Genomic DNA, 20,941 nt, shown 5'->3' on the forward strand with positions numbered 1-20,941 from the left:
CTGGCAGCTACTCTTCCCAGAGTAGTTGTGTGGATTAGAGGATATAACACATGTAAAGCAGGAAGTCAAGTGCCCAGCTCGAATGTAGACCATGTAGAATCAACATTGTCTATTGTCATTATGACTGATTTTCCAAAATTAAGCTTCAGTCACACCTACATCTGTTAGCCCTTCCTGACAAAGTTCACATCACAAGCATCTTCATTCGCTTCAGAGTCCCTTTGTATTTATGAAAGATTTTGTACTACTTGCCAATATATGGCCCTAAAATTGTTTTCTTTCCCAAAATTTTGAGTTATTTTTTGGAGAGCAGGAATTGTTTCCTTGTATTTATTTTTACTTCCCAGACATATGAAAAGTGCCTACTATGTGCCATCTATATAGAATATCGAAATACTGTGCATTCAAAACAACAATGTAAAAATGTGTGTCCTCTCTGTTCTAGTCCCATGTCACAATGGCAGTAACCATCACAGTCCAAATCTGCAGCTTCATACTCAGGGTGTCTAGTCTGCACAAGAACCTGGCACAGGGAGAGGGCATGTTACCACTCTGTTCGAGGAAAGGTTAGACAGTATACCTAAGTTCACACACTGACTAAGTGTCAGCGCCCAGCCTGGAGACTAGGTTTGGTTGATCCAAAATACCTACTCCCTCCTACTACAACTTGCTGCATGCACTTCTGTTCCTGCACATTTCCAATTTGATCACATTAATTTACACCACCCATGTCAAAGTGAAAAAAACCCAACAGGGCTTCTTCTTTCTGTGCTGGAAGCCTTTGTCCCTCAAATTGAGGGATGTAGTGAGAAATAACAATCAGAATTGTTACCTCTACCTCAATCTTTCTTTCCCAGTCAGTTTGAAGATTCAATGGGAAATTACTTCTCAAAACAGAAATTGTCATTCTATCTAGAATACTTAACAAAATGCAAAATCAACTATTCTTTATTTCTGAAGATAAAGAGTAGATATCTCCTTTGGGGAGAAGGAATTAACATGACATAAAGAAAAATAATCTGGTAGCTTGGCTCTATTAGAAGAAAAATGTAAGACTTTGAACATGAATGTAATTACTGTATGCTAATATCCAGAAGCATCTGGATGAGCTTGACAGCCTCCAAGTCCTCCCCAGAATCACCATAAAGAGGGTGGACACAGAGGGCCAACTTTATGATTCCTCTATTTCTATTACCTCCCAATTAGTACACACTAGCCCCTGTTCACTGGAGAGTTTATAAAGTGATCAGTTTACCAAGCCGAGAAATGATTTTAAAACTTTTTGTCAGAGTATAACACACATACAAGGAAGCACAAATCATAAGTACACAGTGCAAGCATTACACATCCATGGAATCTGCACCTGGTCAAGAAATAAAAGATTCCTAGCATTCTAGAAGCCTTTTCATAGTCCCTTCTAAAGACTGCCCCTTCCACGAGTTACTACTATCCTGATTATAACACCAGATATTAGTTTTGTCCATTTTAGCAACAATCATTATGTGCTCTTTTGTGTCTGCCTTTTTTCAGCCAACATTATGTTTTGCTGTATGTAAATGTAGTTCATTCATTAATCCACCTAAGTTTTGAAGGGGAGAATTGGCCAAGAAGAGTCAGAGCACAGCACTAATGTCCAGGGCAAAGGCTGCTCTGCAGGTAAGGGAAGAGAGTTACTGGGCAGCAAAGGGAGGCAAGGAGTGGAGAGGAGCACAGCACTGGGCAACAGGACAGGAAGTGAACTCCCAAAGGTGGGCTGGAATCACATAGTAGAGACTCCAAGTCTGCAAAGGTCCCAGCACGATGTGGGAGACTAAACTGAGATAAGAGGAGAGGGAAACAGCAGCTGTTAATTCATGCTCTTATTTCAGATTGTCCATGTAGGAGCCACCCAAACCGACACACACATGAAACTCTGCAATTCTTTCAGGGAAGTTCACCAATTGAGCTCAAATACAATCTTACTAGAAAACTCTCTCCATCTTATCTCACCACTCTCAGTATTAATATTTTGGACGTGCCACATACAAATATAATCAAGGAGTAAAATAGTCATTGATTCACTACTATGAGCCTAAAATTCTGCTAGATGCTGCCAAAAATACCAAAAAAAAAGTCTCACCTTCCAAAATAACTACTGAAGACAAGAACAGCATACATGGAGCTAATGAAAAAGTAAGCGCTAGTATACAATGAACAATAGAATTGCACAGTATTAATAATAAGCAGGATTGATTCACCCACAGGGGATTAAAGATGAACAGAAGACTTAGAGAAGAGGGGACATTCCAGAAGAAAGGATAGCAGAAGCAAAGGCTTGAGGTCTGAACGAAGGTACAGCATGGACAATGAGTGGACAGGTGTCTCAAGGAAGCTAAAGAGCAGACCTTCCAGGTTGGAGTAACCCTTAATAGACTAGAAGGAGACACTGAATATAGAGAGAAATTGGGTTCAGTGACAAGGCAAGGTGGGGTCAGATAATGAAGGGACCCTTGAAATCTAATAGTAACATTTACCTTGATAAAGCAGTGTAGAGAATCCACCAAAGGTCTCTAAGCAGGAAAGTGAAATGTCGACAGTGATTGTGGTAAACATCGTGGAGCTCAGCTCACAACCCTCTTTGGTGCCAACAGACCCATTCTTCAGCTACTTCACAGTTGTATCATTTGGTGGAAAGAGATCTTAGCTGCGGAAGCCTCCCCCAATTTCTGCCTCCTCTCATGGGGTGAGTTGCTCATAGCCAGGCCCTTGAGGAGGCAGAGAGGAGGAGACTCATAGGGCAGTTACAGAGCAAAGGACAACCACATGAGCAAAGAAATTAGAGGGCCTCTGAAATGGACCTCAGAGGTCACTCAGGAGAGCATGGTGTGGTATAATGGCCTGGCGCTTGGCCTCAATTTTTGTCAAATCTAAAAGTTAATCCCAGCTGTGGAACACTCTGTAGGATCACCTGAGGTCTTAGGTACAACTTCATGTGGATCAACTCTCTCTGCCCAACCCTGCCTTCCTCACTTCCTTACAGCTGTGTCTCCTGAATCATTCTCCAATAAACCTGCATGCAGCATAGGTTTCCAGGGAACATGATCTAAGAGACTGTGTTGAAAGAAGACTAATCTAGCAGTAGAATGTAGAGGAATGTGAAAGAAGGGACATATAATCAGAAGGGCCCAGAAACAAACCTATTCCAAGAACCATCACTACTTTATAACTGAATAGGATAACAGCAATGAAGCTGAAAAGGCACACATTGAAGTGGTAGCCATTTTGATGAAAACTCTACAAACATGTTGAGAGACGTCTTGTGAGGAGGGTCTAACATGACCCTGGCACATCAACCTGAGAAACTGATATCTTTCAGTTAATGAAAACAATGTTAACCCTGAAGGCAATGGGATACTTGGTCTGGAGCATTCAAAACAGAGTTCGGTTTGGTCATGGTTTAGTTGGAGACAGCAGCACCACATGCAACTAGAGTTGTAGGAGGTTTTCTGAAATTTGGGGCTAAATCAGTCAAGGTTAGAGATGTGGGCTGGAAATCAGCACAAAGAGGTGACAACTTGTTCCATAAGGTTAGATGCATGTACTAGTCTGTTTTCACACTGCTATAAAGAACTATATTAGACTGGGTAATTTGTAAAGAGAAGAAGTTTAATTGACTCACAGTTCCACACAGCTGGGGAGGCCTCAGGAAACTTACAGTCACAGCAGAAGGTGAAGGAGAAGCAAGGCATATCTTACATGGTGGCAGAAGAGACAGAGCAAGGCAAGGAAATGTCACACTTTTAAACCAAAAGCTCTCATAAGAAGTCACTCATTATCACAAGAAGAGCAAGGGAGAAATCCACTCCATGATCCAATCATCTCCCACCAGACCCCTCCTCTGATATGTGGGGATTACAATTTGAGATGAGATTTGGGTGGGGACATAGAGCCAACCCACATCAATGCACTCTCATGAGGAGGTAAAGAAAATCAAGGTTATGGATTGGTGGGATGCCCAAGGAAGCAGAAAGAGGGGAAAACCTTCTTAGAGAAGAGAAAGGACTTCAAGATGCCATATTTAGCAAATAAAAATACAGGATGCCCAGTTAAATGCTGCCAGGGTCATACTTATACTAAAAAAATTATTAACTTCTTATATGAAATTCAAATTTAAATGGGCATACAAAATCTAATCTGGCAACCCTTGGAACTTCAAATACAAAAAAGTGGGGGTGGGGATGCAAAAACCTCAGGAACGTGTGGCATAATGAAACTACGGAAAGAGACCATTGTTCAGTGGTAGTAGCAAATGGTGTCAAATGACAAAATGATGTTAAGGATCACCAAAAATTTGGAAAGGTCACTGATAACCTTTAAAACATTCTAGTATTTATTTGAACTATTCTACAGACGATTAATTCCTAGGCTTGAATTACTGTTACTTTCTTAACTTATTGAGTCCTGATTAAATTATTTTACCAAAATTGTCTAAAAGATGATAACTCTGTTGCCCATTCAGAGAAAAGGAAATGTTAAGTACTGCAAATCCTCCTCTTCCTACTGGAGGAAGGTTAACATTTCTCACAAAACTGAAAGCTATCAAAAAACTGGTTTTCTACATTAATATATGCATTTTTACATGACCATTTAAAATCTTCAAGAAATGTCTTCTCTCTTTTCTCTAAAGAATACAAATTGCTTAGGGTCATTCCATGAACTCAATCGGGCCTACAGTAATTAAAAAGAACACAATTTTCTACATGTTTCTTTCCATGAAATTTAAAAAAAAATCTCCAAAGGGAAATGTAAAACACAAATTGCAGTTAGTAAACATGAGTTACCTAAAATAGGCATTTCATTTGCAGAAATGTGTCAATGTGCATATTTATGTGCATGTAAACAGAAAGGAACTGTAACCTGGAAATATTAGCATTAAAGAACACTTGCTAGATACCTTCTGGATCACATATGCATAACAAATTATGTCAGTTACTTCACTGTAAACAAAGAAAAATACACATTCTTCATTCAAAAAGTCTAGAGGTTTGAAAATTTCAGTTCTTGACTGTCATCTCAAATCTGCTTTTGTATTATACTTCATCTCTGAAATAGAAAAGGCTATGTATTGCTCTCCAATGACACATAAAGTTTCCAGTAACAACTCCACGCACAGACCACAACAATATAACACTGTACTTAAAGAATTTGTCTAGATGCTTTATGAAGCCCAAAAGCAATACACGGGTTTATCAAATCACTAAAAAAAAAATGCCCATATATTTCTCAAGTCATATTTTTACTCCAAATACAGCAAATATGTATAATATTATGGCAGCAAATAAAAAGTTTCAGTAACAAATTTTATATACATATATGTATACACACACACACACACACACACAGAGAGAGAGAAAATATTGGTCATTTGCTCTTTGTGGGTTTTAAGACTTTGTTTTATGGAAAACATTTCAGATTAATGAATGTTTTACTTAAAGAAGGCGGGACTTCCTATTAAACACTGCAAATTCAATGCCAGTAATTTTCCATAACATACATAAATTTCAAAGTTGAGAGGAAATTATTCCTAATAAACCAAATTTACTATCACTCATTGCTTATTCAGAATATTTTTGACTTCATTTTTAATAGTTTCAGTAAATCTGAAATTATAATAGCATGGGCTTATTGGCCAAGTATTTTCCATAAGCTATTAGTGAGGCAGAAATCTTCTGGGAATATAAGAAGTATCTAGAAGTACAGTTATTCAAGTTGTAGCTAAACTGCCAGTGATTCCCCAATTCTGAAAACATTTAAGCATCCATACGTAAACAAATGTGTGTGGTTGACAGTTGAACTTTCATGTTTTCTCATTTTCAGTTTGATTTAGCTCTCCCGATAAGGTAACAACTTAAAAATATTTTCTTTTGCACTAATTTTTCCATCACGTGTGATGTAAATAAGTTCCACTATATTAATTGCCTATGAAACAGCAAAATGTTTAATATCTGGTTAATCCATTTTTCCAGGATTTAATTGGTTATGTGTGAATCACTGCCAGACAAGTTTTGATTGTTTTCTAACACATTCACAGTTATGCTAGAGAGGACTGTGTGCATTTGACTAAGAAAGGAAATCTGCAGCAGGAGTTGGGGTACTGGTCTGCAGCTCTGGCCAATCAACTAGCAAATCACTTTAGAGTTAAGTCTTAACCTCTAAAATCCTGCCTCTGGGAAGTGGCACTTCCTAGTGTTAAGAGCTGTGCTTCAAAAGTCAGATGGACTTAGGTATGATTCTGTCTGATAATCAATTCTGTGGGTTTACAGTCTGCTGGTTAGAAAGGGTAGATGGTGGGAGATTGGTTCTCTTACCCACCATGAACCATCTGGAATAACCCAAATGTGTTAACATAAAACAGGCAGAGGAGAAGAGCTACTCCAGATCCAAATAAACCTTGGAAGTCCCTGAGAGAGTAGAAATGTTGAACTGCTTCCTAATGGCTTACAATCTTACAATTTAATTAAAGGCATTTAGAAAGTAACAACAGAGACAACCACTTACTAAGTGACTACTATGCATTTAGAACTTTAAAAAAAATATTACACAGGTCATTCTAAATAAGTCAGCTCCACCAATCTACTGTTCATCATAGAAACTGGATCAATTCTTAAAACAAACAAACAAAAAACCCTACAGAAAAACTAATCTCAGTCTCTATTAAGAAAATTTTATAATCCTAAATACTTTTGTGAAACCAAGTTAGCATCATTAAAACTGACCCCTGCTGCTGATTCCTGCCCATTCCAGTCTGAAACTTTAGGACAAAAAGGAAAGAGTGTCAAGCTCACAGATAACAGAACCACTGCCAAGTTCTGGCTTATTATTTTCTTTAATTGTTTTTCTTGGGTCCTGTTCAAGTTGCTAGGGTTTTTAAAAGTACGATTATCAATTCGATTCTTACGGGTATACTCAGGGACTTGACTGAAATGGCACGTGTCCAAAATATATAAATGACCCATACTAAAATTTCCCTTAACTCTCTACTTCTACACTTTTCCCATAATATACTATATGGCACATTTTTCCCACATATGCTATTAATTTTCCTTTTATAAAATTAAAATAGGAATTATCTGATGGTCTTTTGAAGAGTTCCACCACATTCCAAAATGTCAGGAGAAAATATAAAATACATAGAGATCTGAATGATGTGGGGTTTTTTTGGCGCTTCACACCAAGATCAGATATAATCTGCAGTGAGAGCTGTATTTTAAAGAAGTGATTCACTGCCAGATCTCTGAACATCTTCTCTACATTGATGACTCACACGACTTTCACTCCTGATCTTGGTAGTTCAAACTACCTACTCTCTCTAGGACTCAGTTGTTCTCTTGTAAAATGGTGGGAACAGATTATATCACTAATGCTCTTTTCAGCTTTTATATCCTCTGATTCAGTGATTTACTGGGATAAATGGTTATCACCTCAGTTTCCGTACATATCACATGAATTCAGTCACTTTGGACCTAAAACTGTAGCCACTTCTGACTTCCCTGTTTCTGTATGCAGTCCTATCAACCTCAAACTCACCCTCGCTGAAGATACTCAAATCTTTCTCAGAATTTACTAATATCCCTGAACTGGACAGTCTTCAATATCTTGTTCTATCTCCTCTTTCCCAGGATGACATTTTCTTAGAGATCCCTGGGTCTCCTGACCAATCATCTCAAATGCCCTGGCAACATTAATGATCCAGTGTCAATAATTAAACTCATGCCCAAAGAACAAAAGGAATAGTAACAAACAACAAGTATAAAGAAAATAAGTCTTGATGGCCAGTCCTGGTGTCTGAGTGATTCCCAGGGCCCAGCAAAGGGACCAAGTCTCCAGAGCCCTGAAGACAAGGGGTAACACACCAAAATATGGACTCATTTTCCACTCCACCTTCATTGGCCGAGCAGCTGCCAAGAACAAAGGCCGCATCTCCTGATACCTGGCAAACAAATGCAGTACTGCCTCACGAATCGATTGCTTCTCTGAGGTGCCCACGAGTGTATTTGGGGAGAAGCTTCGAGAACAAGTTGAAGAGCGACTGTCCTTCTATGAGACTGGAGAGATACCACGAAAGAATCTGGATGTCATGAAGGAAGCAATGGTTCAGGCAGAGGAAGTGGCTGCTGAGATTACTAGGAAGCTGGAGAAACAGAAGAAACGCTTAAAGAAGGAAAAGAAACGGCTGGCTGCACTTGCCCTCGCATCTTCAGAAAACAGCAGTAGTACTCCAGAGGAGTGTGAGGAGACGAGTGAAAAACCCAAAAAGAAGAAAAAGCAAAAGCCCCAGGAGGTTCCTCAGGAGAATGGAATGGAAGACCCATCTATCTCTTTCTCCAAACCCAAGAAAAAGAAATCTTTTTCCAAGGAGGAGTTGATGAGTAGTGATCTTGAAGAGACCGCTGGCAGCACCAGTCTTCCCAAGAGGAAGAAGTCTTCACCCAAGGAGGAAACAGTTAATGACCCCAAAAAGGCAGGCCACAGAAATGGCTCCAAGAAAAAGAGGAAATTCTCCAAAGAGGAGCCAATCAGCAGTGGGCCTGAAGAGGCAGCTGGCAAGAGCAGCTCCAAGAAGAAGAAAAAGTTCCATAAAGCATCCCAGGAAGATCAGAATGCAAACGGACATTCTCTGGGAGGTGGGACATACCATAGCCCAAGGTGACATCTTCCACCCTGTGCCCTGTTCTCCAATAAAAACAAATTCACCAAAAAAAAAAAAAAAAAAAAAAAAAAAGAAAATAAGTCCTAGAAACTGGCACTGCACAGAACAATACCCAGATTATCTTTTTGTTAGAATAACAGTGAACACCTTAGCAGCTAGAGTTTTCATTAGAAAACTTTCAGGAGCAACCCACACACCCTACTAGCAAGAGATTTAATTCTCTCTATGCCAGCAAAACTGGTGGTGGTGTTGGGTGGTGCGGAGTGGAAGTATTAGTCCTACTCCAGCCAGCTGCCCTAACAGTTATGTCTTCCTCTGTTTATTTATGCTTATAGGAATTCTACCTGCGTTCGAAGCCTCAGTCCAAATCCCATTTCTTCCATGACCACACCAGTGATCTCTAACTCTTTTCATTCAGAAACCACTATGGCCCTTTTTTCTTTTTTTTAAGTTCTGGGATACATGTGCAGAACATGCAAGTTTGTTCCATAGGTATACATGTGCCATGGTGGTTTGCCACACCTATCAACCTGTTATCTAGGTTTTAAGCCCCACATACATTAGGTGTTTGTCCTGATTCTCTCCCTCCCCTTGCCCCGCATCCCCCGAAAGGCCCCAGTGTGTGAAGTTCCTCTCCCTGTGTCCATGTGTTCTCATTGTTCAACTCCCAGTTATCAGCGAGAACATGCAGTGTTTGGTTTTCTGTTCCCGTGTTAGTTTGCTGAGAATGGTGGCTTCCAGCTTCATCCTTGTCCCTGCAAAGGACATGAACTCATTCTTTTTTATGGCTGCATAGTATTGCATGGTATATATGTGCCACATTTTCTTTATCCAGTCTATCACTGATGGGCATTTGGGTTGGTTCTAAGTCTTTGCTATTGTGAATAGTGCCACAATAAACATCTGTGTATATGTGTCTTTATAGTAGAATGATTTATAATCCTTTGGGTATATATCCAGTAATGGGATTGCTGGGTCAAATGGTATATCTGGTTCTAGGTCCTTTAGGAATTGCCATACTGTCTTCCAGAATGGTTGAACTCATTTACATTCCCACCAACAGCGTAAAAGTGTTCCTATTTCTCCACAGCCTCATCAGCATCTATTGTTTCCTGACTTTTTAATGATCGTTATTCTAACTGGCGAGAGATGATATCTCATTGCGGTTTTGATTTGCATTTATCTATTGACCAGTGATGATGAGTTTTTTTTTTCATATGTTTGTTGGTATGGCCCTTTTCATTATTGCTTAAATTCTATTGAAACACAAACTGCACTCTGGGTTAGTTCCATTTAGATGGCAATAGGGAAACAGCTGGGATATGACTAGTCAGTGCTTGATTCATACCACAACCCTAAGAACATAAAGCCCTAAGAAGTTGGCAATAGTTTATAATTGAACACAATTGACTGTATCATAAAGTACAATGTAGTAAGTGCTAAAAGGTAAGTGTACACAAGCAAAACAACAACAACAAAAACAAACAAAAAGTATACAGAAGGAAAAAGACTGTTTCTGTGAAAGCCAGAAAGATTTCAGGGAAGAGGCAGCACTAACATGACCTTAAAGGATGGTCAAAGCAGAGCTGAGGAAGGCATGGGAAGACTAAAACTTTAAAAAGGCAAGAGAGTCCTTCTTCTGAGATGTAGCTTCTCTGGCCGCTTCTCCATTATGGAATCATAAAAGTTCAACTTGTCAGTTGCCATTTACAATCAGCTTCTTGGCTGCATAAGTTACTCAATATGTTTTGCTTGTTTGTTTCTTATGAGACAGAATCTTGCTCTGTCACCCAGGCTGGAGTGCAGTGGCACGATCTTGGCTCACTGCAACCTCCGCCTCACAGGTTCAAGCAATTCTCCTGCCTCCCCAGTAGCTGGGATTGTGTGCCACCATGTCTGGCTAATTTTTGTATTTTTAGTAGAGATGGGGTTTCACCACGTTGGCCAGGCTGGTCTCGAACTCCTAACCTCAGTGATCTGCCTGCCTCAGCCTCCCAAAGTGCTGGGATTACAGGATTGAGCCACCACGCCTGGCCACAATGTGGTTTTTATTTTGGTTTTTTGCTCATATTGGGTTATTTTCTCTCGCTAAACAAGTGTTTTGTGATTAAAATTGTTTGTCAAAAATCGACAGCAATGATAATTTTTTTAAAAAAAAAAAAAAAAGCTCTGATGTAAAGTGTGGCTCATGTTTTTTGTAATGACAGGACAGGCTCCATAGCATCAACAGGAGACCCCTGAAACTTTCCTTCCAACTGATCGTAACAGTACTCAAGGGCCACCACTTCCATCAGTTTCAAAGCTCTTTTAATTTACCCATGGTTTCTATCTCACTCTTTCCCTTCAACAGACTTCGGTAATTATAGTCCTATAATTCAACCAATTACACATATTTCTTTACTAATAAATTTGAAGATATTTGAGAATAGGAGGTATCAGTTACAGAAGGTTATAGTCAACAAAAGTTTTATTTCTGTTAATAAAAACAACACATATTTAGAGAATTTGGAAGAAAGAGAAATAAAGATATTAAATCACTAATGTTAATACTTCAATTTTCTTCTTTTTCAGCTAAACCTATGAATATATATTTTAATAAAATCAGGAGAAAATGTAGTTGAGGTATAATTTACAAACCATAAAATATATCAACTGTAAGTATAAAATTCAGTGCTTTTTAATATACAGAGTTTTGCAACCGGTGCCATAACTCAGATTTGTTTGTTTGTTTTACATTCTTCGGACCCTAACTATTATTTATACTACATTAAGATCAGTCTTTTTTCTTTTCTTTTCTTTTCTTTTTTTTCTTTTTCTTTTTTTGAGACAGAGTCTCGCTTTGTTGCCCAGGCTGGAGTGTAGTGGCGCGACTCAGCTCACTGCAACCTCTGCCTCCTGGGCTCAAGCAATTCTTCTGTCTCAGCCTCCCGAGTAGCTGGGACTACAAGCAAGCGTATTCATATACAAACGTATGTATATACAACCAAGCGTATTTAACTTAGCATAGTGTTTATGAGGTTCAAACATGTTATCAGTAGTTAGTTCCTTTTTACTGCTGTACAAATATACCATATTTTATTTATCATCTCAACAGTTGATGGACACTTAACTTGTTTCTGGATTTTGGCTATTCTGCATTAATAATACTGGAAACATTTAGGTAAATGTCTTCATGTGGAAGTATGTTTTCATTTCTCTTGGGTAGACAATACCCAGGAGTGAAGTCACTGGGTCATATGGTAATTTAATATTTAACTTTTTAAAAACTGCCAAACTGTTTTCCAAAGTGGGTGTACCATAAGCAGATATTCCCAACAGCAATATTTAAGGGTTCCAGTTATTCCATATGCAACACTTGGTATTGTTGTTCTCCTCAATTATAACCATTATATTGGGTGTGCAGTAATAGCTCACTGTGGTTTCTAATTTTCATGTCGTTTATGATTAACAACTGTGAAAACCATTGCATGGTCTTAGCCATTCATATATTTCTTTGCTCAAATATCTATTCAAATAAATTCCCCATTTAAAAAAATTGTGGGGGTCCTTTCATCGTGGAGTTTTGGACTTCTTTATATATTTTCAATATAAATCCTTTATCCAATATATTGTTTGGAAATATTTTCTACCGATTTGTGACTTGCCTTTTCATTTCTTTAATGGTGTCTTTTTAAGAGGACAATTCCAATTTATCGATTTTCATTTATATATTGTTTTTTTGCTATCATATCTATGAAATCTTTGTGTAATCCAAGGACACAAAATGTTCTACCAGATTTCCTTCCAGAAGTTTAAACTTTTATCTCCTACACTGAGGTCTTGGATCAATTTTGAGTTGACATTTGTGTATGTTATTACATAAGGGTGTATATCTTTTTGCATTTAAATACCCAATTGTCACAGCATCATTTATTGAAAAAGTTATCATTTCTCCATTGAATTGCCTTGCAACTTACTAAAAATCAACTGCCCACAAATGTCAGGGTTCATTTTTGAACTTTCTATTCTATGCCATGAATCAATATGTTTATTTTTACAACAATAACATACGGTCTTGATCTCTGTAGCTTTATACAAAGTTTCTGAAATTGCGTAGTGTAAGTCTTCCTACTTTGTTCATTTTCAAACCTGTTCTGGCAATTCTAGTTCATTACATTTTCATATAATGTAATATATGAAATATAATTGTAGCTCAGATGGCCAATTTCTACAAAAAGCTGGCTAGGATTTTGACAGGTGTGACATTAAATCAACAGAGAAATGTGGGGTGAGGTTTCATCTTAACAATACGGCATCTTCAATCCATAAATGTGGTACCCCTTTTCATTTATTTTAATCTTCCTTTATTTCTTTCCATCAAGATTTTGTAATTTTCAGTACAAAAATTCTAAATATGATTTGTTAGATTACCCTTGGTATTTCTTTTTTATTGTAAGTATTTAAAGTGATTTTAAGTGGTATTGTATTCTAAATTTGGTTTTCCACATGTTCATTGATAGTATACACAAATATGACTGTGTGTGTGTATGTTGGGAAAATTCTTTTCTATTCAAAGTTTGTTAAGCCTTTAGCATAAATAGGTGTTAGATTTTATAACAAACATTTTTTTACATCTATTGGAATAATAGTGTGATTTTTTAACTTTATTCTATTAACATGGTATTACATTAAACGATTTTGAGATGTCAAACTGAACTTTAGATACACCCCCTTGGTCATGGGTTACATTTTTTTAAAGCAACTTATAGTAGCTATGTTAATTACTAGCATGACAAGACGTTTACAAGTACATTATTAATTCTCATCATTTTTTAACATTAGCCCAGAAATTTTGAATGGAGGAAGGTATTATCTTTGAACAAACACCTCACTTAAAAAATCCCAGTGTAAATCGTAACAGCCATTTACTGGCAGGTTTTGTAACACAGGACATTTTATTTGTATCTAGGCCTCAATTTCCTCATCTGTAACTTGGATATATTAAAACCTACATATAACACAAGATTTGGTGAAAATCAAATGAGATAGTATTTTTTAAAGATTGGCAAAGTAGGAACTGAAAAAGTCCATGGGATTTTTAGAAGTTATACATGAATTCAGATTAGAACTGGTTATGTAATCCTCCTAAAATGTCTTAAATATAAAAGTATCATATCTCAATTTATATTTCTAGTTGACAAAATAGGACAAAATGTCATATAAATTTTTTACAAATTTAAAGTAGCCAAGAATTCAGTTACTTGATTTTAAAAAACAAACTTTATCCTTTAAAATTATTAACAGAAAAAAGAAAACATATGATTTTCATAGTTTTTAATCGCATGATTTAACACTTGACAAGTTTTTGTTGATATCAGTTGGCAGACACCCATCAGATTACTCAGACTTAGAATAACAATTGTGGCAATTTACATAAGCATACTTACCGTCTAGACTCATGGATTTTTATCTTCCATTTACAAAATTTTTGCCTGTCAATTATAAAAATGCTTCAAGCAATTCATGTTAATTTTTTCAGTGACAGACATAAAGGGTGATTATTAGAGGGCTTAAAAATATTTTAACCCAATAAATGTGCATCATATTACTGCATGTATGCATGAAGAATAATAGTGATACAATTATAGATCTTTTTTCCAGGTAAAAGATTCATGTTGGTAATATTATTTTAATTATAAAGCTCGAAAATAATATGGTCTCCACTTCATTTCAAAAATGAAAAACCTAAAGACAAAATATGTTAAGTAATTGTTTATGATCACACAGCTAGAGGCACAGTCTCCACCAAGACTGAAAAATTGCTAGCTCCTTGCTTATGGAGCTTTCTCAATTTCGCCTTTTTGCTTTGGGGCAGCCTGAGAGGAATCTCTGTACAATTTTCATCATATGGGTTTCTGTCCCAATAGTAAGGCCATATAACAGAATACAAAGAAAGAACATGAGAGTTTATTCATTCATTCACTCAGTCATTCAACATACCCTGAGTGCCTACCATGTGCCAGGCACTGCTCCAGGCACTGGTTAGAAGATTCAAGGTGAACTCCATATCCACCACTTAATTATTTGTGTGACTTTGCACAAAAACAATCTCGTTAGACCTCAGCCTCTTGATTAGTAAAATGAAGATGATAATATCAACCTTCCTCAAGGAATAGAAAATTAAACTAGATCATATACTCGAATATGACTTGTAAAGTTCTCAATTTAGATACAACAAACACCTGCTACCTAAACTGCACCACCATGTCACACAATTGCCACATGAATGCCAGACTTCAAACTCACTAATTGAACTCATTGTCTTTCTTGTACTCCACCTCCCTCCCCTGTCCCCAACCACAGTTACTCATTACTGGTTCCACTATCTACCTAATTACCCAATCCAAAATCCTGGAAGTCACACTGACTAACCCCACCTCCATCAAGCTCCATGTCTAGTCAAATAAAAAGTCTTACCAAGTGTCCCTCTTAAGTCCCTTCCAAACATATATATCTCCTATCTATTCCTACTGCCAAAGCCTTTTTAGAGGCCCATTATTTTTTGCCTTAGATACTTGGGTGTCTTTTAGTCTCTCTCACACTTACTGCATAATCTGAACTGAAAATAGGTAAATTCAATAAAAATCTGCATGTTGAAGGTTGAGACTACTCTGTAACCCCTATCTCTTACTCAATCCCCACAATGTAGGCAGCAAACTGAAATCCTCCAGGCAGGAGATAAAATAATCCTTTTCTGTAGAAACTGAAGCTTCCTTCCAAGAAAAGACCCCCAAATGCTGACATCTTAGATACTGCAAGAAAAAAAAAAAAAAACTGGTTCACTCACCCCATCACACTACAGTGAAACCTGCCAACCAACATTCCCTATCTAAGCACCCAGAGCTCCCAAACAGCATATTAAAGTCTGACTTTAAAATATGAGCTGACAATTAACAAGATATCCAGGTAGCTGAAGGATGCTTCCAATAAGAAAGAGACCAAACAGACAAGCAGAAATAAATGAAAGAGACAATATAGAAGAAAATTCAAATAACTGTATTATTTATTCTCAAAGACATAAGAGATGATAACTCTTCTTGATCTCCTTTTGGGAGATTTCTCTGAGTTCACAATCCAAGTGTTCTTCTGAAAGTTTAATACCTGTTAAGGTATTTTTATATTGAAGAATTTTTCATTATTCCTTGATTGTTTCTATTTTATGGCCTCATGTTCATATTCAATGGATATAATATCCCAACAAGACTATAAGTTTAGTAGTATTTTCATTCTCTTTAAGAAATGGAAAATGAAACACAGCAAGTTTAAGACTTGCTCAAAATCATACACTTAGATGGGAATGAAGTCCAAACTGGAATCCAGGCAGTCAGGCTTCAGAAACCAGGCCCTGGACCTCTTTCTGGTCACTAATACTGTTTATCAAAATTTACTGTAAGACCAAACACACAGCTTGAAGACCACCAGGATGCAACTGAGGAACCCCTGGACAAGGTAATCTCTAAAGTCTGATTTAGATTCCTAATTAGCTTATATAGGATTCATGTACTTCCAACAATGATGCTACAAACAGTGTCTTAAAAAACACTTGCCAATAAAACAGCTGAATTCAGAAATGTCTAGAATGAGCAAAGAATACCTGAGTTTTTAAAAAAAGTTATTAAGCCCCATGAAGAAACCTAATTTAACCTGTCACCTACTACATAGGGTCAGATGTTGCATTAACATAATGTTTCACTAAAAATTCCATTTATAATCAACTTGTTAATTTAGAAATCATTACAAGAGGATGAACAATTCCAAACACCAATATTGACAAAACACAAATGAAAACAAATGTTTGTCTGTTCTTCCTCTCCCTACTACAGCCCTCCAGTCTATTAAAGAAGGCGGTTACGTCCCAGGAGCCTCTCTTCCCATCTGTGCCCACACTCTTAACTAACTTCCAGGAGCCTGAGTGCAAGAGACTCCAGGTCAGGGAAGAGGGGAAGAGGGAGGGAACAGAGGACCTCAGTTCTCTTTTGGCAGATGTCCTCTCTCCACTGGGAAGGTGATAGGGGTCAGAAGTATCTAGGCATGCAAATATTGACAAGATAATTTCAGTTACAACCAAAGATGATTATTTACTTATCATTTAGGTTGTATTTGATCATCAAAGCTATATATTTGGACAAAAAAGGCTCTTAGAGGACAGCCCTGGAATCTACTCAAGGATAAAAAAGATATATCTAGATAAAAAACACGTCCATATACTTGGATAAAAAGCATATCTGGATAAAAAAGACTCCAACAGAACAGCCTGGAACATTTTGTCTTTGTGTAAATGTGTCTGAAATCCCAATGGCCAACGTATAGAAATGTGGAAGTAGACCTTTATAATTTCACAGCAACTCAGTAGCTTTGGAGGTCTCCATTATGTCAGTTCTCCATGCTTCCAATCCCAGACTAACTACCAATGTCTCAATCATACTCACTAACTTGACAGATGTAATCTATCTTTACACAAGCCACATTCATAAGTCATCCAATCATCCATGGAGAATGATATTTTGCTTGAAAACACAAATAAATGAATAACAATAACAAAAGAGCCTATATAGAGAGAAACAAAAACAAATCACGTTGGAGAAAGTTATCTATATTCATTCATTGTCTATTACATGCAAACTTCAGTAAAAAAAAACAAAGAAGACTGTTATCAAAACCACCATGTAGTACATTTTTCTCCTAAGCTTTCAAAGGTGCAATGCGGGTCCCAGTCCATTCTTACCTACAAATCTCCCTGTGAAACTGAGAAAAATAAACACTGGCAGCAGGTTGAATAGTGTCTCCCAGAAATTTATGTCAGCCCAGAACCTCAGAAGGTGGCCTTATTTGCAAATGGGGCCTTTGCAGACATAATTAGCTAAGTTAAGATGAAGCCATACTAGATTAGTGTGGGCTCTAAATCCAACGACTGATGTCCCTATAAGAAGAGAAGAAGACACATAGAGACAGGCAGAGAAGACCATGTGAAGATGGAGGCAGAGATTGGAGTAACTATAAGCCAAAGAACACCAAAGATTGTAGGAAGCCACCAGGGGCTAGGAAAAAGCTAGTAAGGATTTCTGCCCTACAACCTCTAAAAGAAGCATGGTCCTGCCAGTATCCTGATTTTGAACTTCTACTCTCCAGAACTGCAAGAGAATAAGCCAGCAGATTTGTGGTAATTTATCACAGAAGCCCTAGAAAAGTAACACAATACCCCAAACATGAAAAGCAAGAAATGAAACCTAGACTAGTTAATTATCAATTGAATTATAACTCGATTTCATATACAAACTTCACAAGCAATTGTACCATACAGTTACAAGGAAAAATGGTATGGTTAACGAAAAACAACAAAAATAAATAAAGAGGCTATTAACATAAAAGAGAAAAATGTAAGGTAGAGAATCAAATTATCAGTCAAACACCAAAATTTTTAATGACTCAATTAAAATAATGGAAATTATTTTCCATTTTAAAACTTTAACAAATTTATAAAATATCAATAATTCATATAACATTTACTGTACTGTTAGAATATTTTAATTATACAGTACAAATTTTACAATTAAGCTATAAAATTATTTATTTTACCAGCAGGTTAACTAATTCCAAACATTTGAAATAAAAGAAGTTGCCTTTTTTCCTTTATCTGTTTTTCAGTTTATATCCACCTCTGCCTTCCTAGTACCACATTTTTTATTAAAAATCTAAAATGTTTCCATAGAATTCTAATAGAATGAATAATGAAAAAATACATAAAGAAGGGTGGAGAAAGGAAGAGTGAGAAGGTAGATAAACCACATGGAAAGACTCAGACATGTATTAAAAGAATGTACTCAAACAAAAAGTTCAATACTACAGAGTTTACCATGAGAGGTCCCCTTTTCCTCTACATGTTTCTACTTTCCTTGAGTTACACTGTGTTGAAAGTATTTGTTCCTTTCCTCTTTTTGACCCTTCCTTGTCCTATATGGATGCTGCCTTCCTTTCTTTATTGAAAAATGTGTTATCACTTTTAAAAATAAATTTTGTCCGTGTTCCCCTGCAAAATCCCTATCTTTTTTGCTAACCTTGATTTAATGGCAATAAGACAACCCTCTGTATGAAATGAAAACGCAGTACGAACTCAAAATTTCTAGATAAAATCTATCAGAAAATAATGTTTAAGTGTAGGCTCTGCAGGATGATTGCTCAGGTTCAGCTTTTTTTTTTTTTTTTTTTTTTTTTTTGAGACGGAGTTCCACTCTTGTTGCCCAGCCTGGAGTGCAGTGGCGCCATCTTGGCTCACTGCAACCTCTGCCTCCTGGGTTCAAGCAATTCTTCTGCCTCAGCCTCCCAAGTAGCTGGGATTACAGTTGCCTGCCACCACGCCCTGCTAATTTTTTGTATTTTTAGTGGACACGGGGTTTTGCCACGTTGAGCAGGGTGGTCTCAAACTGCTGAACTCAGGTGATCCGCCCACCTCTGCCTCCCAAAGTGCTGGGATTACAGGCGTGATCCCCCGCACCTAGCCAACTTCAGCTTTTAGCTCTACCACATGCTAGCGTTAACCTTAGGTGAGTGACTGAACCTCTCCATTCCTAACTTTCCTAACCTCAAAATAGCAATAATGATAGTACCTACCTTAGAGGGTTTTGTGAGTGTTAAGTGAGACTAGGCTCTGGCTGTGCAAGTACATACCGAATACTGTCTATTGATACTGATACCATTTTAATTTAAAGTTGTTCCCTATTGATTTCTCTTTAAGCATAATTTTCACCTAAGAAAACCATCACATATTCAAGAATCTACGAAAGGAGACAGCTGGCTTGCTTACCTCATACCTTGTCTAAGAAAATCTTAAGACAACAAAAAATGTGGAAGTCTAGAATATAGTATCAGAGAGTAAGAACATACACACTTAAAAGTTGTTTGAAAGATGGAATATCCTAAGACATTTTACTCACTCCCTTTCAAACCTCTCCTGTATCTCCCAGCTCTTTATCTGTTCCACATAAACCAGGATGATGCCATATAATGATTCTAAAGTAAAACAGAAAAGCTGACCCTGAGCCCTACGACTTGATTTCTCCAAGCTGCCATGGAGGACAAAATGAGTTTCAAAGTGCCTGAACTTGAATTAATCCATTACACACTCTACTCAATGACAAATAAAATTCAAAGTACATCTTTGGACATAAATCCAAGTTAGATTAGAGTTGCTTCAAGTATTTCCACTTGAGGTGAAAATTACGCCTTAAAATCCAAGTTTCTAGGTAAGCCTGTGAGTGGCAAGTAGCCACTTACAAACTACTTTACTGTGCATGGTGCTTTCTTATTCTGAAATCTTCCTGCTGTTGATATTTTGTAAATGAGAAATTGATCAAAACAGCAGAAGAGGGGTAAATTCAAATTCAGGTGTTCTATCTCAGTTGAACACACCATGCTGCTTCCTCGCCAATGCAAAACTGAACATATCCCAAATGTCTCCCACATTACCCTAAATATTTCAAATTCTACCACCAGATACACAGAGGAGTTATTGTGTCTGGACTTCCAGAAGGATAAATGGGGAAAGCTAAGCAATGATGATGGCTTTTGCTTCCAGATATAAACAGCAGAAAAATAAGACTATGAAAGGCAGAATGAGAAGACAAGAAAAAAACAAGTAACAAAAACTAACCCAGAGTTTAATTTCTCTGCCTTAGAGTCATTTACCTCTACAAAAAAAAAAAAAAAAAATCACCCTGAAGTCAGACTTTATTAAAAAGACATTAAAATATTTTATTCAATGGAAAATAAAATGTCATTTTGTGATCAAGGCCTCAACTATTCTTCTATCATTCCCTGATCTCCAGAACATTCCAAATTCTGAGTTTAAAGATTCCTTGGGAAATCAAAACCACAAATGCCAAGGTAGTTCTTAAGAGATGGCATGATCCAACTGCTATTTTTTGCAAGTAGGGTGACATGGTTTGACTCTGTGCCCTCACCTAAATCTCATGTTGAATTGTAATCCCCAATATTGGAGCTGGGGCCTGGTGGGAGGTGATTGGATCTGGGGGTGGTTTCTCATGGTTTAACACCATGCCCCTTCATGTTGTCATATCAATAGTGAGCCAGTGAGTTGCCATGAAATCTGGTTGTTTAAGAGTATATAGACCCTCCTCCCTCTCTATATTCTTCCTGCTTCGGCATGTAAGATGTGTCTGCTTCCCCTTCACCTTATAGGATGATTGAAAGTTTCCT

At 37.3% G+C, this 20,941-nt stretch overlaps 1 protein-coding gene and 1 pseudogene across 7 annotated transcripts in view; one reads left to right on the forward strand and one right to left on the reverse strand.

Annotated features, from left to right (window-relative positions):
• The window catches only part of CDK14 (cyclin dependent kinase 14), a 727,116-nt gene that overhangs the window by 381,259 nt on the left and 324,916 nt on the right, over positions 1-20,941 (reverse strand). The gene's annotated exons all lie outside the window — the stretch shown is intronic.
• Positions 4,210-8,733, forward strand: LOC106997545 (nucleolar protein 56 pseudogene; annotated as a pseudogene). The gene has a single exon (XR_013415927.1). The product of XR_013415927.1 is annotated as a nucleolar protein 56 pseudogene (transcript).

Source organism: Macaca mulatta, chromosome 3 (assembly GCF_049350105.2).
Source record: "Macaca mulatta isolate MMU2019108-1 chromosome 3, T2T-MMU8v2.0, whole genome shotgun sequence".
Taxonomy (NCBI): domain Eukaryota; kingdom Metazoa; phylum Chordata; class Mammalia; order Primates; family Cercopithecidae; genus Macaca; species Macaca mulatta.